The 19,261-nt window shown below is 39.6% G+C and overlaps 1 protein-coding gene across 3 annotated transcripts in view; it reads right to left on the bottom strand.

The window, feature by feature from the left end:
* The window catches only part of ZNF770 (zinc finger protein 770), a 52,712-nt gene that overhangs the window by 9,039 nt on the left and 24,412 nt on the right, over window positions 1–19,261 (bottom strand). The window contains exon 6 of one of the 3 annotated variants that reach the window (XM_071809364.1): window positions 2,521–2,618. The gene's annotated coding sequence lies outside the window, so the exon portion shown is untranslated. Of the gene's footprint in view, window positions 1–41; window positions 188–2,520; window positions 2,619–19,261 lie in introns of those variants that run through there. The other 2 variants (XM_065839632.2, XM_065839633.2) reach the window with 2 other exon arrangements.

Below are 19,261 nucleotides of genomic sequence, written 5' to 3'. Positions count from 1 at the left end.
AAGAGCGGCAGGCGGGGACCGGGGACGAAGAAAGGAGAGACCTGGAAAAGCAACGACCGCACCTCCACCTTCCTCATCCCTCCTGAAGCTGCTGCCGCTTAAACTCTTCCCTCCGGATGGCACCGGGACGCCGGGAAACCCGGGCCCGGAGCTTTCCGTTCCCCCCGCAATCCGGCCCCTCCTCCCGCCGCTCTGAGGGCAGCGCCGGGCTGCGGCCAGGCCGGGGCCGCGACTGAACCACCCGCGTTTGTTTCTGTCCGGCAGAAAATGTCCCCTGACTCTGGTGACTTATTAGTCGCTGGTGACACGTTATTCTCTACAACGAAGACGCGTTTTCTGCTTCAGCGGCCTAAAAGCAAATAACCGTTTGCAGGGTTTGCAACTGAAGCATGCTGGCAGAATCACCCGGCTGTGTGATAAATGCACCCAAAAGCCAAATGCAGCTGCTCAAAAGGCTGGGACATGTTGCCCGGAAGGACAGGGGGAAATGGACATTTCCGTGGAAAGTCTAAAAAGACCTTTGGTAAAATGCTCACAAAAGCAACAGTTTCACAGTTTTGCCTCCTCTGCAGGAGAGAGGGATCAAACAGTTGCAGGGGGTCATGGGCTGAAGGGCGGAGGGGCGTCCCTGCAGTCACCAGAGCCCCCTCAGCACGGTTTGGCTGAGGTTACCTCAGAGGAACAGCTGTCAAAGAGCTGAAAACATCCCAAAAAAGACAGAAACTGTTTACAGTTGAGTCCTGTTTACAGTTCTGGGGTCCCCAGCACAAGAAAGATGTGGACCTGTTAGAGCAAGTCCAAAAGAGGCCATGAAGTGGTCAGAGGGCTGGAACTCTTCTCCTCTGAGGAAAGGCTTAGAGAGGTGGGGTTGTTCAGCCTGGAGAAGAGAAGGCCCTGGGGACACCTTATTGTGGTCTTTCAGTACTTAGAAAGGGCTTATAAGAAAGACAGGGAGAGACACTTTACCAAGACCTACAGTGAGGGTCAACAAGGGGCAACAGTTTTAAACTGAAAGAGGGTGGACTTAGACTGGACATTAGGAAGAAATATTAATATTTTATGATGAGGTGGCAAAACACGAGAACAGATTGCCCAGAGAAGTTGTGGATTCCCCATCACTGGAAGTGTTCAAGGTCAGATTGGACAGGGCTTTGAGCAACCTGATGTATTGAAAGATGTCCTTGCCCACAGCAGGGGCTTGGACTAGATGATCTTCAAATGCCTCTGCCAGCCCAAAGCACTCTATGATTCTCACTCATAAAAGAACACACAGATGGCAAAGTGTAAGATAATTGTAAGAGATTCACCATAAAAGCTTGTTCATAAAACACAAGGACATGGATGATACTTGTTAGGTTAATAGCCCCATTGGGACAGAAAATTTTCAGTCACCAGAGTTTTGACTTAGCCACCTGCATGTACATCTCAATATGGACTCTATAAGTCAAATCTTAAGCTCTTCATTAAAATTTTCACATAAAGACTGGCTGTAGTTTTGTTTGGTTTTAAGAAATCTGCCCTAGCCCAGGAATTACAGATGGCCAGTAGATATTTTTTATGCTTTCCTCTCAAAGAAGAAGGAAAAAAAAAAAAGACAACAACCCACTAAAACTCATTAAAAAAACATCTTTAAAAAGTCAGATAATTGATTAGGCCATCTTTGTGAGTGAATTTGCAACAGTGAAGACAAAATAAGTCATTCTATTGTATTAAAGGTTTATTTTTTTAATACAGATGCATTTTCCTAAGATGTTTGCTTATTTTCTTTTTTTTTTTTTTATGCAGACTGGAATTAAACAAAAATAATTATTTGCATGTGGAGCATTAATTTGTTAGAAAAACAGGAGTACCAGCTCACTCATACTTTTCCTTCAGCTGTCTTTTTTCTAAGACTCCACTTCTGTGTGATGACTGAGGTTAAGATCTGACTCCTAGCAGGAGGAATAGAAGAGAGCAGAACAGAACAGACAACAAATCAAAAATTTAAATCAGTGGAAGGCTGGACCCCTCGATATAACACGGAGGAATACCATAGAAACTGTCCTAGAGAGCAGCTGCATTGGAACAGAACAGCTCATGTGTCTCCACTGGATTTCTCTGGTGTCCAACAGAAGAGGTGGCTGCAGTAATTTTTATTGTCTTTCTGCTTGGTGTGTTGAGCCTCTTCTCTCAGCCCTACTGGGATTTCAAGATGCAATCAGGTATGCTGAGTAAACTCCCAACAGCATGGCAGTTTCAAGACTGTTTGGGTAAGCTTGCTGGAAGTCAAGGATGTAAGAAAGCTGAGAACCAGGTGGCAGTGAGGAACTCAAGTATCTTAGAAGGAGAAATTTCAGCTTTCTTTTCCAACGCATGCATGATCTAAATCCATCCTACTCACAAAGTAGTGACAAAAGATCTGCCCATGATTTGTCTTGTGTCAATGACTGCAATGCAGAGATAAGCTTTCACCCAGGTTACTTGTCTGGGATATGTTATTTGGTTTTGACCTTTTAATTTAGCTGCAGATTGCTAACAGACCCAGTAAGGATGTAGGTACCCAGCTGTCAGTTCGATTGTGATGAAGACATCATCCTTGCCCAGTCTTATGCTCCTCACTCGTGGGGCAGAACTCTTAGCTGCAATGAAACATTGAGAAAGACAGAATCAGACTAATAACATACGTGTCTCTTTTTGAAAAGATTGAGTTAACCTAGGAATCAGTAATTTTTCACTGATTTGCAGCTTACGGTCCCCACTGATTAAACAATAATAAAGCATAGAATTTGATAATCATAATTCTGTCTTTGGACAGAAGATACATGCAATCACCTCTCCCCCACTGTTGATGAATACAGATAGATACCCTGTTGCTATATTAGAAATAAAAACTTGTTTACTCACAGATTTTGCATACATTAATTTAACAGAAGTTGGCAGCATTTACAGGTCTAAGCACAAGACAATTTTACAGGCCCCAGTATCTCTACAATACTATCTTTTAGATTTTTTGACATTTAGAAGCAACTGCCTGTAGAACAATCTCTACCTCTTAGTTTAGCAGTGTTAGAAATCAAATCATCCTCAGTGATTCTAAATATCTGACCTAGTTTGCAACACACAAGCCAAACTTTAACACTACAGGACAAGATTTATTTGCAGTTAAGCTTAAATGCTCAATGAAATAACTTAAATAGTGTTGATCATTACTTTAATAGCATACTATCATTTATTAACCTCATTGAAAGACAGCCAAGCCTTGTTGCTAAGATGTGGACTAGGACAGTGTATAGCTGAAAGCTTGGAAACACTACAGGACCACTTGGCCCTCTAGATGTGAATTTCCCAGCTGTAAAAAGTGCATAATATTTGTGACATAAATCTCATAACACTATTCAGAAAATTAATTACATGTTTAATAATTGCAGATCACCTGATTATGTATCTTTTTTAAAGCACTTCTTTCATTTTGAAGTATATCAAATCTTAGTCTATTACTCGTGAAACCTCTGGTCTGAAGCAGAAATGCAAGCAGCTGAGTTCTGCTTGTGCCTAATAATAAATTAATGTAGCAGATCCACAGCTGGTGTAGATTGTTGTAGCTCTTTTGATTTTGATGGAGTTGTAGGTTTGTATACCAGCTGAGGATCTGCTTGTTTAGTTCTTGGAGGTAGCAGAGAGCGCAATCCAGAAATGCTGAATTCTGTCTTGTAGCAAAATTAAAACAGGTGAATTAATTCAATATGTTTTTTGTAGAAAACCCTATGAACACCAGGAATTGATTATTTGCTTTTATGATGCTAAATTATGTAGGGTTTGTAGGAAATAATGTTGCAATATTGTAGCCACAATGCAAGGCCTCCTAAGAATTGAAAAAGGTTTATTATCAATCTAAACTGATTTCAGTCATTCAATTGTACTTTCTTCCTACATCTTGGTTTTGGATATGCCTTTTTGTAACCTGACCATGATTATTTTCGCTATCCAGTACCACTTTGGCAAACCGTTTGGATTTACTCACTGCCATTTGCCTCCTCATCTAGGTGCACTGCTAAGCTGTAGGTAGATATGTGCTAGGATCTTGATGACCTGCTAATCCAGGTGCTATGGATAAATGCCACTCTTGTAACTGTTCTCCAGTGTTGTTTTTTTTCTTTCTGATACTTCCACAGCCAAATATTCCTATTAATTCTCCATGCATATGAATCTTAACATTTCTGTAACAATTCTATACATCCTGAGAATATGCAGAATGTGTGTGTTTCAGTATACCTTTTATCCCTATTTTGTTTTTCTGGATTAGGTTATATTTAATAGATAAATAAAACAGGAGCATACTGAAACAAACTGCATTATTGTAATCTGGCTGGGCACTTGAAAAGTTAAACAGATCTGGCTCTAGTGATAGCTATATTATAAGTTTTTTGTTTTTTTTTTTTTTTTTTAATAGAAGAAAGCAGAAAAAATAAACAATGAAATAATTCCTAAATTTTCCTTCGAGAAAAATTGAACAATATTATGGTTTCACTGATTACTACTGAATTTCAAGATCCTGAAATGCTGAATTCTCCCTTCATTTGTGAAAGAAAACTTTATTTCCCACTGGCTACAACAACATAAACTATGTAACTCTTTTACCCTACTCTTCTAAATGCATATTACTACACTCCTTATAGAAGGTACCATGTTTAGAGTAGGTATTAGCATCTTAGTTTTAATGTCAATAAAAAATGAGTGATTACTCTTTTTATGGGTCTTCACTATAGTATATTGATATAGAAAACCAGATTTGTTCAAATAAATTTCAATTCTCTTTAATTTTTGTAATTACAATATTTTGCCTTAAAATAATGTAAGGATGTCTCTGCAAACTAAGAGTTGGCAATTAAATTAAATTAGTTGCAGAAGCAGTCTGCCAGTTAACTGCAACATGTTATCATTAATGTTGTGTCTGCTTTTGTAAGGTGTTCAATACTTTAAACATGTGCTGTATCTGCAATGTGTTACAGTGATTTCCCTGGTGTTATTTTTATTGAATTCTAGGCTAAATAGGCACATAACATGGTATATAACTTGCTAGTGTGTCAATGCCACCTAAGGGCTGAAGTAAATCGCAAAGAATTTAAAAACTGTGAATATGCATTTCATGTTAGTTTTAGGTTTCTCTTTTTCTCTTGTCCTATTTTCTGCCTTTTTTCCCCCTAAATAGTCCATCTTAAAGACCTCTGGTGCATAATAATGAATTGCCTTGAGGGGAAATAATTGTTTTATGAGCCTCAGAAATACGTATTCTATACATGCAAGTGTCATATTTTATTTGATTAAGCCCTGTGTGGCAAAAGCTCCATAATTCTCTCTGTATGCTCAAAACGAAAAGCAAACTTTCAAGAAAAGTAAACTTTTTTTTCAACCAGACTTATAAAAAGCTAGACAATCACATGAAAAAGGTGCAATTTTTTAAAAATATGTAATTTTATAGGCAACACATTTAGTTGTGAAATACAAGAATAATTAGCTTTCAGTATTTTTAAGATATAGTTGTACCTAACTACAATCACTTCCATTAAGTTTTTGTGTTTGTCTAGCAATATATTTTGCTTTGTCTCACAGTATATTTTGAGATAAATTTCGTATGTGGTATAGTGTATTTAAAACCAATATACAAAATAGTTTATATAGATGTACATATGTTGAATAAAAACCCCACAAATTGCTGGCTCACAGCCCTTAATCTCTAGAATCCCTTAAGAATCCCTGCTTTGAAATTAGTTGCAGGCTCTATCAATTGTATCTGTTTAAATGGACAAATTTAATTACTACAGAAGAGCAATTGATTTTTAAATTACCACTGATTGCACAGTGGGTATCTCAGTGGGAAGACAGGTACATGCAGGCTCTCAAATGGAATCAATGTATTAATTAATCTACAGATTGACATATTCCACAGAAAGTTCTTGTTCTCTTCACCTCCTTCCTGTAGATTCATTTGTTTAAATTCAAAAGGAAATTCTGATGATCTAGAAGTGAAAAATTCAAATGGAATATAAAATTGCACATGCTGTGCATACTATATAAGTTTTTGTTTCTAATTTTGCACATTTGGTGCCATTTGCTGGCCCAGGTGGCCTCTGAGTGAGAAGCATTCCTTACAACATTGCGACATTAAACTATGAAAGATCTTGCCAAGGTATATGTATGTATGCAGGAGTGGAGGTGAAAATGACTCTAAGTAAAATAGAAATTAATTCCTTTCATGGAACCAGTAAAATTGACATAAAAACAGAGCTGGACAAAACAAATATCCTCAGTACTGCATCCAGTGCTGGGCTCCTCTTCTCTGCAAGAGAAGAGATGGACATACTGGAATGAGTCCAGCGAAGAGCCATCAAGGTGATTAAGGAGTATCTGTTATATGCGGAAAGGCTCTTCCTCTGTTTAGCCTAAGGAAGAGAAGACTTAGAAGTGACCTTATCAATGTGTATACACACATAATGGGAGGGAATAACGATGTTTGAGACAGATTTGCCTCAGTAGTGGCCCCTGAAAAGACAAGAGGCACAGATTGAAATGTAGGAAATTTCACCTAAACATGAGAAAAAAGCCTTTTTTGCTTTGACAATGGTTAAACCCTGGAAGAGGTTGCTCAGAGAAGTTGTGGAGTCCCCATACTTTGAGATGTTCAGGACATGGCTGAACCCGTCCCTGAGCCATCTGTTCCAGCTGACCCTGCTCTGGTGAAGGCTTGAACTAGATAATCTCTAGAGATGCCTTCCAGCCTCAGTCCTTCTGTGATTCTATGGATGTTGTTAACATAAACATCTACCTACCTACTAATATTGCACTTTCAGAGTAAGACACTGAATCCCACTATATTGTGTTATAAATTATTAAGCATGTGATTTCACTGAGAATCTTGATCTAAGTCTATAAATTATTTGAATTTTCCTGCATTGGCAGCAACTAACTTTTATAATTTTTTCAGGGCAAAGCTTTTTATTTGTCGTTTATTTTTGTGGAATGGTTATGTTAAAAATTGAAAGACCACTTCGAACTAGTACATGGGAGAAGTAAAGAACTCACGGCTGGAGCAGATGGAGGCTTGAAAAACCAAAGGAGCTAGCAATTAAACTGCCTTATAGTTCTATAGGACCACAGAAGCATTGAGTTAAGGAGCAGTAAATGAGCTGGGAAAGTAACAGTCAAAATCACTGATAGAAAGACCAATTTCTGTGCCACTCCCTGGGAAACAAGTGTCAGTAACAATATTTGGAACCAGTTATTCCTGGTTGTGGTAGACAATGCTGAATGATTACTGTATCAGTTACAGTTATTTTAGTTTTATCAGTTATTTTAGAATTTATTTACATTTGATTTTGGCAAGCAGTAACTGCACTAAAGAACAGTTGGTCATAAAAACAACCTTTTAAGTGATCACATATATATTACATTTAGATAAACTGGAGGACTAATTGAAGTTGGTCTTCAGGTTTCTTGATTTCAAAAGGAAGAATGAACTTCAAGAAATTAGGAGAATTAATTAAATCAAAGAGTGATCAGCTAGGAAAGCTAAACCTCAGTGATGGGAAGTGTAGTGGTGAAATAAGAATTGCCAAAAATCAAATGTTATTAGTCTTAAAAATATGTATAGCAAAAGGTTCTTCATGGATGTCAATTTAAGAGACCAGTGAGATCCCTCTGCACTAAAGCTGAAGGAGCAGCAGAGGATATATTAGGCATGGTTCAAAATGCATTTGAATATTTTGCCTCAGTTTTCAATAGGGATCACAAGACAGGTGAATGGAAAGGGGGACTGAAAATCTGATGTAACAGCAAAACTTGTAAAGCTTGATGTGCATCCAGAAGTATAATGGAAGTATTATATGAAACACATGACCACCTGTGACAGCAGGAAATTGAATTTGATGAGCCAAGAAATCCTTTCTGTTCTTAAACTCCAGTGCTCCTGTATTGACTTGCACAAAAACTGCTGTGTGTCAATACAATTAGTTTTTTCTATACTGCAGAGAATTTTGACAAATCAAATTATCCTGATCCATAATGTAAATGTTTTCATTTAGAATTGATCTTGTAATTTAGAAAGTATGGACACATCAGTGCATGTAAATGCAGTGGGATTCAGATGGTATAATTATCTATCCAGAGTAACTAATAATTAAGTGTTTTAAATTTAAAGATCAGGAGCTGAGTAACAATCTAGACTCATTCTTGCAAGCGTCTGTCCACAGCCAGATGCGTGCACACATGTAGAGTCCTCTAAAACTCAGCAGACTTCTCTTCAGGTGCGAGAATCTCCACCATAAAGCTACTCTGAAAATTATGAACTGAGTCATGCATAGTTACAAGTAGCCTAAGTATTTCTGAAAAATCAAGTAATATGATGAAATTTGGTAGATATGCTTAATGTCAGTTAAAGTCGTATTGCAGGGAGCATAAATTTATTAACTTGGAGAAAAATACGTATTTAGCTTCTAGGGATAGATTTTTACTTGCATAGGATCTGTAGGACTGGATACTAAGATAAAAGGTATTTTTCATCTCACAGGGATTCACCCCGCTGATTTCAGCTTTAACTTTCACTTAATATATGTAACAAAAATATTTTTTTAAAAGAAGTACAAATTTTACACACCCTCCAAGTCTTCCAGTTACTATTAATACTCATATATTATGAGTACTCATGCCTACATATTGACTTGTGTGTCCTCTACCAACTAGCACGACACCTTTTCACTTAAATGCCGGCCTCCAGCTATCTACTGCCCTTTGCATTTGAGAGCTAGAAAATGCCGATTCTTCAGGGTCTCATCCCTCTGTTCCACAGATTGTCTACCTTTTACCATGTTATTGAAGTTATCAGCTTCCTGTTTGTACTTTAAGCATTCTTGGAACCCTGTGAGCAAAGGGATATAGCTTGGGTGTCTGGTCAATCCTAAGAGCTCCATGGGATCCAGGATCCTCTTAAAATCTGGAAGCAGTCATATTTCCTTTGGCAACGCGAATTTCTTCTGTTCACACACACTTTCTGTCATTGCACTAGTAGGCATATTTTGGCTTTTCTAGGACAAAGTCCAAACTACGTTGTTTGCTTGATATCAGTCATCTGACATCACTGCACAGATTGATGGCATAAGCAAGCTGCCACTCTTAGGCATGAAGTTCCAGGACCCGTCTTCACATAAGGTACATCCTTGAGTCAGCTCTAAGCAGCAGTTTTCCTGCTAGTAGTACTGAGTGGTTTGCCCAGAGCCAACCCTGAAAGCTTTCCAGTAGTCAAACAGTATGGATGCTTGCCTTTAAAACTGACTTGGAAGCTGCTTCTGCCCAGCAGTGTGGTCACTAATGTATAGGTGTGTATGAGTTTTACATAGAAAATCTGAAAACTCTGCTGCATTCTTAGTTTGTAATAGTTTGTAACTTCTGTTTTATGTCCTAGTCAAAAAGCAAGTAATGTTATGAACAACTTCCTGGGCTCTGTGGTCTAAGTTTGATGACTTTCCATTCAAAGGAAAAGGCAAGGCACTCAGTAGTTGCAAACATCTTAATTCAAGATGAATGAATGATTAACCGAGAACACATTGCCATAGTTCCCTGCAAATCAGCAATAGGCAGAGTTGGCCAATTCATAACAGTTTTACTGCTCTTCATGATGGTCCTGTACCATCCTGTGTTTTTGTCTGAGCGAACCGTAGGATTCCCCTGAGTCTCATTCAATGTTTGCTGACCCATGTCTTCATTCATATCTTCATAATCTTTGTATTAATGTCACTGCATAGCTTTGCAAGCACAGCTTTGCATGTTTGTTGTTGTTGTTTGTTTTTTGTTTTGTTTGTTTGTTTTCAGGAGCCTATCTATATTAATCACTGTAAAGAATAACAGGTCTTCAGTGTTTTCTCCATGCCACCTACCAGTATCTTTAAAATGGTATTGTTTAAGTTAAAAAAAAAGAAGAGTAAAAATGATTAAATGAAACAAGAGAAGTTGTAGGAACTATTTAGTTTAACTTCTGGTCTGAAATTGTATTGTTTTCTGATAGGGATCCAACAGTGCACGATGTGATAAATCCTGCAATTCATGCAGTACAGAGCAGAGCAGCACAATATATGACTGTGATGTTCAGCACCTTTTTAAAAACACTGTTGTGTGGTGTAATTGCAGCACTGCAAAGGAAAGATGTTTAGATATGTGGGTCTGGACACAGCAAAGTGGGAGCTGGTGTTGCAAAATATCAAACCCTCAAAAAAAATTGGCAAATTTCAGATGTGGAGGTAACCCTAGAACAGCCTGAAACTAGAAATTAGGATACTATTGTGGAGAGTCTCTGGCTGTGTGCTGTGAACAAGCCAGGGCTTGATGCGGCTGTGCTACACGGAAGGATTTCCCTGAGACACCAGAGACAAAAGGAAAGTGAACAGAGGCCGCTCTGCCCTCAACCCAGGCTGCAGGAGGGGCGTTGCCGCTGCGCATGAACAGTCTGTGAACAGTGCCCTGCAGCCAATCACCATAGTGGGGGGGGATGAGTGACTGTGAGTGTAACCAATTGTAGCCTGCACTTGCCGCATGGCCTTTTGGTATAGAGTATATAAGGCTTGGAAAAACGTGGTCTCGGGGACATTGATATTCAGTGTTGTTTAAGAGTTCATTAAAGAGTACGGATGGTAAATTCACATTGAATTAGACTCCTTACTCTCGCCCGGCCCGCCCGTTCGATCAAAGAGCTTATGCCGGCGTCTGGATTCGTCGAATTTGCTACCGCCACATTTGGTAGCAGAGGATGGTTCGTTAGCAGAGCATAACGCTTCGGATCTACATATGGTAGCAGAAGGATGGATCGTTAGCAAAGCATATCGCTCCGGATCGAAATTACTGCGGTGAGCAGCGTTCATAAAAACGGAGCCAAGCCGGGGTGTGGGATAGTGTGCTTAGTCCGGTATCAAAAGACGGGCACCAGTCGAGCTGGCCACTCGCATCCTACGTTAAGACCGCGCTGATAAGATAATGGATATTGAAACAGCCGCGGCACTGCTGACGACTATTCTCTCTAAGAGAGGTATTGAATCGTCACAGGAAAAGCTAATCACATTGATTTTTTTAGCTCAGAAGTGGGGACACTTTGGGGAAGTTCCACTTTTGTTTTCCCCAACGGAATGGAGATCAGTGGGGGACACTATGTGGGACAAAACTATCAGAGGGGAAGAAGAGAAAGAAATTAAAGCTGTGAGAGAATTGTGGAAAACCGTATTAGAATCATTAGAAATTATGAAATCGGAACAACGTGCCGCCCTAAGAGCCGCGGAGGCGCTTGTCCAAGAACAAACCTGGACTGATAAAACTTGTCGTCCAAAAGAAAAGAGGGGCCTGTGGGCTACTCTGTGGGGTCTGCCTGCCGTTCGGGGTGGTCGCGGGGTCCCGTCTCAGCCAATACTTTCACAATCCGATCTGCAACGCGGATTAGAAACTGCGCGGCTCGTAAACAAAGAACCGGAAGTTTCCCCCTCCGAGTCTCTGGGGCAATGTGCCAAGAAAGCGGAAGTGCAACTAGTCGACTGTCCGGATGTGGGAGGCCCTGAGTGCCGCCCTCCTCCTACCGCTCCGCCTCTGCCCTGCCCCGAGCCGGACGCCCCCCCTCCCTCCGAGAAAAGCGTGGAGGCCGGGCCGGCGCAGTCGCCGGGGCCGGGGCCGCCTCAAACTTTGCCTCCGCAGGCACCCGCGGAAGTTTTTTGTGAGCCTCCTCCTACATCATTGGGCTCACCCCAAGCAGTAGAGCAGTTACTGCAAGTCATTACCAACAAGCTTGAACAACTTAACTTAAGAGTGTCAAATGTAGAGAAAAATAAGGAACAAATTGAGTTTCAAAAACCAGCTTGCCCTTCACAAACAATGCAATCAAAGGTGCCTATAGATTCTACTGACCAGCCGCAGCCCCGACGTAGCAGATGGTCAGGGGTCATCAAAGATGCCATTCTAGAAGGTGATTGGTCTCCAGCAAAATTAGCCCTACCGGTAATTCAAAATATGAACACTCAGACAGCGGTATGGGAACCACACGATTGGAAAATTTTGCAGCAAGCAAAACAAATAATCACAAACTATGGTGTACGTTCAGCAGCTACAAGACACAAAGAACATCTCCGAACCTGTATCCCAATCAGCGACCAACTGTGAACCAGGCTTCTTTCACCTCAACAAGCCAAGCACCGCAGGAAGCCTCGGAGTTGATGTGGAGACAGCAGTAGATATAACATTGACCAATACTGCAATTCATAGAATACCAACTAATGCTAAAGGACCTTTATTTCGACAAGATAGTCTCATTGGAGGCCTATTGATTGGCCGTTCTTCTGCTAGTATCAAAGGTCTTATAGTAATACCAGGTATAATTGATGCAGATTTCACAGGAACTGTTCAAATCCTGGCCTACACTCTGCATCCGCCAATTTTTATTCCTTCTGGGAGTAGAATAGCTCAGGTAGTAGCACTGGAAAACTGCCTACCAATGCTTCCAGGAGTTCCTCCAGCATCCTCAACACAAAGGCATGATAAAGGATTTGGATCGACAGGTCCTGCAGTTTGCTTCACCTCATCAATGACTCAGCGTCCCATGTTACGTGTGCAACTATTTCAGTCTGATTCTACTGTTGTTGTAGATGTAAATGCAATGCTTGATACTGGAGCTGATGTCTCCATCATTAGTCAATTCAAATGGCCACGAAATTGGAAACTTCAAAAATCAATCTCTTCCACTGTAGCTGGAGTAGGGGGTCAAACTACTCCAAATATAAGTGTTGATCCCATTTCGATTAGTTTCCCTGAAGGTCAATGTGTTACCCTTAGGGTGTATGTAATGGAATTGCCAAGCAGCCTTGAGGCGCTTATTGGCCGTGACGTCTTGGGGCAACTTGGTGCTGTATTAACTACTTCACCTTTTCCTTAGTGGTCACTGGAAAGCAGTTGCCCAACCCTCCATTGACCTGGTTAACAGATAGCCCAGTTTGGGTTGACCAGTGGCCATTAACAGAAGAGCGACTGCAAAAGGCACGTGAATTAGTGGAAGAGCAATTAATTGCAGGCCATATCAAGCCTTCTACTAGTCCATGGAATACCCCAATTTTTGTAATACCAAAAAAGAGTGGAAAATGGCGATTATTACATGACTTGCGAAAGGTAAATGATCAAATGCAAGCCATGGGTGCTTTACAGCCTGGATTACCATCACCTGTAATGTTACCAGAAAATTGGCATATTCTAATTATAGATTTAAAGGATTGTTTCTTTACCATTCCTTTACATGAGCAAGATACACAGCGTTTTGCATTTACACTGCCTTCAGTAAACAAAGCGGAACCAGCTAAAAGGTATGAGTGGGTAGTGCTACCGCAAGGTATGAAAAATTCTCCTACACTGTGCCAAATGTATGTTGCATGGGCACTTCAACCTATTTGTGCATCATGGAAACAAACAATTATTTATCATTATATGGATGATATTCTGTTCTGTCAACAAGCTGAGTTCACAGAAAGTTCCATAGTCCAAATTACGATCAAACTCAAAGAAAAGGGGTTGGTTATAGCTCCAGAGAAAGTTCAAAAGTCTGCACCTTGGAAATACCTTGGTTGGTCCATTTGTGATGCACAGATTCGTCCACAAAAAATTGAATTACATACTGATTTACAAACTTTAAATGATGTCCAAAAATTGTTAGGGGACATACAATGGATTAGAAATTGCGTAGGCATTACTAACAATGATATAGCACCGCTTACTTCACTTCTAAAAGGAGGTGATCCAGCTAAGAAAATAAGCTTAGAGTCCGTGCATCTCAAATGTCTTTCTGATATTATACAAAAAGTACAGACAAATTGGTCTAGCCGAAGACTTTCTGATCGACCAATTTCCCTCCTTATTAGCAATCTAGAACATCCGTGTGCAATCATCTGCCAGTGGCAAAACAAAAACGGGGAATTCCCCATAGATGTTGCTACAGATTCTTCCTTTTGTGCCACTGTCAGATTGAAAACAGAAAATGATTTGCGATTATTAGAGTGGATTTTTCTCAGTGTCCAACCAAAATTCAGTATTCAAACGAGATCAGAAGCAATTGGAGAATTGATTCGAAAAGGAAGATCTCGAATATTAGAAATTAGCGGTCAGGAACCAGATGACATCAGTATTCCGATAAATGGAGCCGATTTAGAATGGTGGCTGAGACATTCGATGCCTATTCAGAATGCATTATTAGGATTTATAGGCAAGGTACATTCACGACAACCAAAAGGTAAACTATGGCAATTCCTTAGAACAAATCAGTGGTTAGAGAGAAGCAAAGTAAAAGCAAAACCTGTTGAAGGCCTTACAGTATATACAGATGCAGGAAAACGAAGACACCAGGCAGCATGTGTCTGGCAAGAGAATAGTCAATGGAAACAGCATTTAATTGAAGGTTCAAAAGAGGATTCATTGCAGACTTTAGAGCTCACGGCAGTAATATGGGCCTTAAATAATTGGCTGAAATCTGCTTTAAATGTTGTCACAGATTCTTTGTATGTAGCAGGTGTAATACCCAGAATGGAAAATGCCCTGTTAAGACAATCGAATAATCCTCGATTAGGAAAATTGTTTGTACAATTGAGAGCTATTTTAAATCAAAGAAAAGAACCCTGTTGTGTGATTCACATCCGCAGTCATCAATGGAATCTTGGTCTAGGTGAAGGAAATCAAATTGCAGATAGTTTAGTAAGTTCAGTACAGCACATGCCTCCAACAGATAAATTCCAACAAGCGAGACAAAGTCATGAGAGCTTTCATCAGAATGCCAGAGGTCTCCAAAGACAATTTGATTTAACTTTAAATGAAGCAAGAAGTATTGTACAGGCATGTCCTCAGTGTGGAAGCCAGATGTTAGGTATAGGAATCGGTGTCAATCCTCGAGGTTTAAAAGCCTTAGAAGTATGGCAAATGGATGTGACACATGTGCCAGAATTTGGAAGACTTAAATATGTGCATGTCACAATTGATACTTTTTCAAAAATGATATGGGCTACTGCTTTACCAGGGGAAAAAGCACTACATGTATGTAAACATCTTACAGCTTGTTTTGCTGTAATGGGTGTCCCAGAAAAGATTAAGACAGACAATGGCCCTGCCTATGTTAGCCAGAAAGTTAGAACTTTTCTAATGAAATGGGGAGTGAAACACGTTACAGGTATACCTCATTCCCCAACAGGCCAAGGAATCATCGAGAGAGCACATCAAATGATTAAAGGGTATTTGAGCAAACAGAAGCAGGAAGAGTTAGATTGTCAACAGCGTTTAGCAAAGGTGTTGTTTACCTTGAATTATTTATGTCTAACTGGAGATCATGAGGAGCCTCCTGTGATCATTCATCATTATCAGATCAGACTAGGAAGGAAAAACACTTTACCGGAATTCATGGTGAGATATCGTGATCCCACCACTGGATTGTGGAAGGGACCAGTACCTGTTATTTTTAATGGTAGAGGGTATATGTGTCTCTCCACAGATCAAGGTCCATTGTGGGTTCCAAGCCGAGCAGTAAAGCCGGAGTTGAAACAAACTCAACCAAGTCAACTCCCTGCAGCAGAACCTTCGGAGGTCACAGAGTGAGGTGTAACCTTTGCATTGATTTAGCTGTGACATGTATGCGTACTATAGTTATATAAGTAGATCTTTAAACACCGCTACCTCTTGAGTAAGTTTATCAACACCCAGCACATCGTTTGTTATAAGTTGAGTATCTTTAAACCAAAGTTCTTGGAATTTGTTTAATCAATCCATTGCGATATTTAAACGGCAATGGAATACCTCAGGTTTATTGCAAAGTGCACTGTTTACGTTGATTGTTGTTATTTATATGTTATGTATAAGTTGTTTTTTTTATTACATATCAAAAAAGGATTAGAACACACAGCTAATCAATCCTGGCTTGTCCAAAAAAAAAAAAAAAAAAAAAGGAGGAATTGTGGAGAGTCTCTGGCTGTGTGCTGTGAACAAGCCAGGGCTTGATGCGGCTGTGCTACACGGAAGGATTTCCCTGAGACACCAGAGACAAAAGGAAAGTGAACAGAGGCCGCTCTGCCCTCAACCCAGGCTGCAGGAGGGGCGTTGCCGCTGCGCATGAACAGTCTGTGAACAGTGCCCTGCAGCCAATCACCATAGTGGGGGGGGATGAGTGACTGTGAGTGTAACCAATTGTAGCCTGCACTTGCCGCATGGCCTTTTGGTATAGAGTATATAAGGCTTGGAAAAACGTGGTCTCGGGGACATTGATATTCAGTGTTGTTTAAGAGTTCATTAAAGAGTACGGATGGTAAATTCACATTGAATTAGACTCCTTACTCTCGCCCGGCCCGCCCGTTCGATCAAAGAGCTTATGCCGGCGTCTGGATTCGTCGAATTTGCTACCGCCACATACTATCTTGATGCATGCAAGTGAAGCACAGGACACATTTCCAAACTGCCTCACAGAATTAAGTGTTGTACTATTCAGTCTGAGTGTTACAGCTTCTCATTAGGTTCACTTCAAGAGGGATATGCAAAGAAATTGTATACTGCAGTACAGCTCACTTGGCTACTGCACCATCATAGCAAACAGCATTTATAAAGAAATAAAACCCTGAAAACTGTGCAATGTATTTTAATCTTAAAACTTACCGAATCGTTATGACAAGCAATATCATCCTGATTTGTTTTGCCTGCATTTTGTTGTCATCTACTTTCCTGTCATACAGCTGGCTTGTGACAATATACTTTGTGGATGAGATACAATTATTTTTAAATTTGATTATACCCTTTGCACTTGAAGTGCTAAGGTTGTGTTAGCAGGTTGTGTCAGCACTTTCATTATAAGCTCCTGTTTGCCAGGGTTTATGTCACAACCATAAAAATATGCTTCTGGCCTAGTCTGACCATGTAAGATTGCTGTCTAAGGAATAATTAAATTATGCATAATTAAAATATAGTTTTCTGTGCATTCTCATACATTGGAGCACAGTTAATAAAGATTCTTAGTACATTGATCAAAGGCTGATGAGTGCTTCTTATTCTACAACCGCGTATCTTTTTTTTTTTTTTCTCTGCATCTCCTTCTCTACTTGGCTGATAGAACTTCTCAGGTATCGTTATCTCCAAGGAGAGTCCAGTTATGTACTGAAAAGAAAAATTAGACCAAAATAAAGTTTTTTTAGAGCCATCTATCAGTTTTAAGACATCATTTTTGGTGAAGTTATCTCATGTCAAGTATGTGGTTTCCTGATTGAAACTTGGAAGTGAGACCTCCCCCCTTTCTGAACAAACAAATAGATAAGGAATTCATGGGGGATGTGCCAAATGCCAGTTCAGACCTCTGTTCTGAATTTGGTGAAACTGGAATGTAAATCCATGTATGTGAGTGTGATTGAGGCATGAGGCTGAGTGTTACTGTTTTACTAGTTAAAAACCAGCTCGGAGTTAACCTGCTTTACCACAGAATCAGAGATCTCCTGAAATCTGCCTGGCTCTAGATATCTGTAGCAGCTGTTGTCAGTATAAATTCAAACATTGTGGTCCCATAAAATATTGTGTCATGTTTACACAGGTACAAATTATCACACATAATATGAAGGAGCAGAATGGCTGCCTCTGGAAGTGGTCGAACTTGCTTCAGATGTGGACTGCATATAGTCAGATCTAAGAAACCAGAGATCTGATTTAATGTCATTGAGATGATATATTAACATTTAAACAATAACTGAAATTGCAAGTGTATGCAAATGGTTCCAAATATATATCAACAATCTGATATTGTCTGAATATGTGGTCAACATACACACTTCAATCAAAAATCTGTTGTCAGGGAACTCATTGACAATACTGGCTTGAAACTTCTGTATCTAAAATATATTAATGTTATTCCTCATCTAAAAATAGAAAGCTCGTAAGCCAAGATTTGTCAGTGGGCCATGTCTTGTGCTGCGCCCAGACGTAGTGTGATTTTGTTTACAAAGTGGATGATGAATGTGCTTTTTGTCTTAGTGATAAATCTGCTGCCTTCTGCTTTTTGAGGAAGGTTCAGGTAAAGCATTTGGAATTTCTATCTGTAAGGTGAACTTATCTATAGAGAGCAATCAGAGTGAAGACAGATGTTTCAGGATGAAATGTTTGGTTTCTAGGGCAGCTTGTTATGTGTAAACAGAGTGCAATGAGGAAGATCAAAACATAAGACCTTAATTTTATTTATTCTCTTTATTTGCCCTTTTTGTCCCAGCATTCTAGAGAAGGATTTATTTTCTAGGGGAGCTATCCACAAAACTTATTTTTCTGACTTTTGGGATCATATTTCCATAGGATAAGTTATCCAACCTACCTCTTCTATGGAAAAATGAGTAAGAGAAAATGTTAGTTGATTTCAGTTTATCAATTTTGATCAGAAATTCAAGTGGGAGAAAAGTGAGGAAGATCAAACTGTGTTTTCATTGTATATTTGAACTTAGGCAGATCCTTTAATAAAGTCAAACTTCCCCTGTACCTAAAATGTAGTCTCACGATTAGATCTCAGTTAGTTTAAAGCAGCATAAACATACAAAGTCTTTATACAAACTCACTTTCCACATATGGCTAGTAAAGCGTATGATGAAAACAGTGACTTGAGAATTTTGAAAACCTCTGGCCTCAGTACTTCAGTTACAAATGAAGACATAGTGAGAAGTATGGGGAATTTAGGAAACCACTTGGGGTTAATATTCCAATAGGGAACATGAAGGATTAGTCTGAAATCAAAGGCACTTTTCATATCTCTAGTATAATTGAAGCAAGGAAAACAGTTGGTGAACATGTCACTCACATTTTAGACATGTCACAGCTGTCCACGTGCTTGCCACATCACCCTGTTCAATTTTTAGAGTTTTTAATATGAATATCAATCCTTCTTTTCATAAATGTAACCTATAAATGCCAGGAATCCCTCAGGAGTTTTCTCAGACTTTATTTAATGCCCCGCAAGAAAGGATGTAAAAGAGACCTTTCTTTTGTAAAGTGATTCTATAATTCTCTTCAATATCCATCATTTTCAAGGCCAAGTAATCATATTTAATGGATCCTAAATTACTTTCTGTCAGGCAAGGATTCCCTCGATAATATTAACCAGTACAGAGGACTGACACTTGGAGGGCTGAAACTAAGAGGGTTTTTTTTTATTGCAAGCAGCTTACACGTACTTAGACAGGAGTGATGCTCACCAGCCCAGCAATAGGTAAGGGTCAGTGTTTCC

Source organism: Patagioenas fasciata, chromosome 5 (genome assembly GCF_037038585.1).
Source record: "Patagioenas fasciata isolate bPatFas1 chromosome 5, bPatFas1.hap1, whole genome shotgun sequence".
Lineage (NCBI taxonomy): Eukaryota > Metazoa > Chordata > Aves > Columbiformes > Columbidae > Patagioenas > Patagioenas fasciata.
This window is presented reverse-complemented; position numbering and strand designations above follow the sequence as displayed.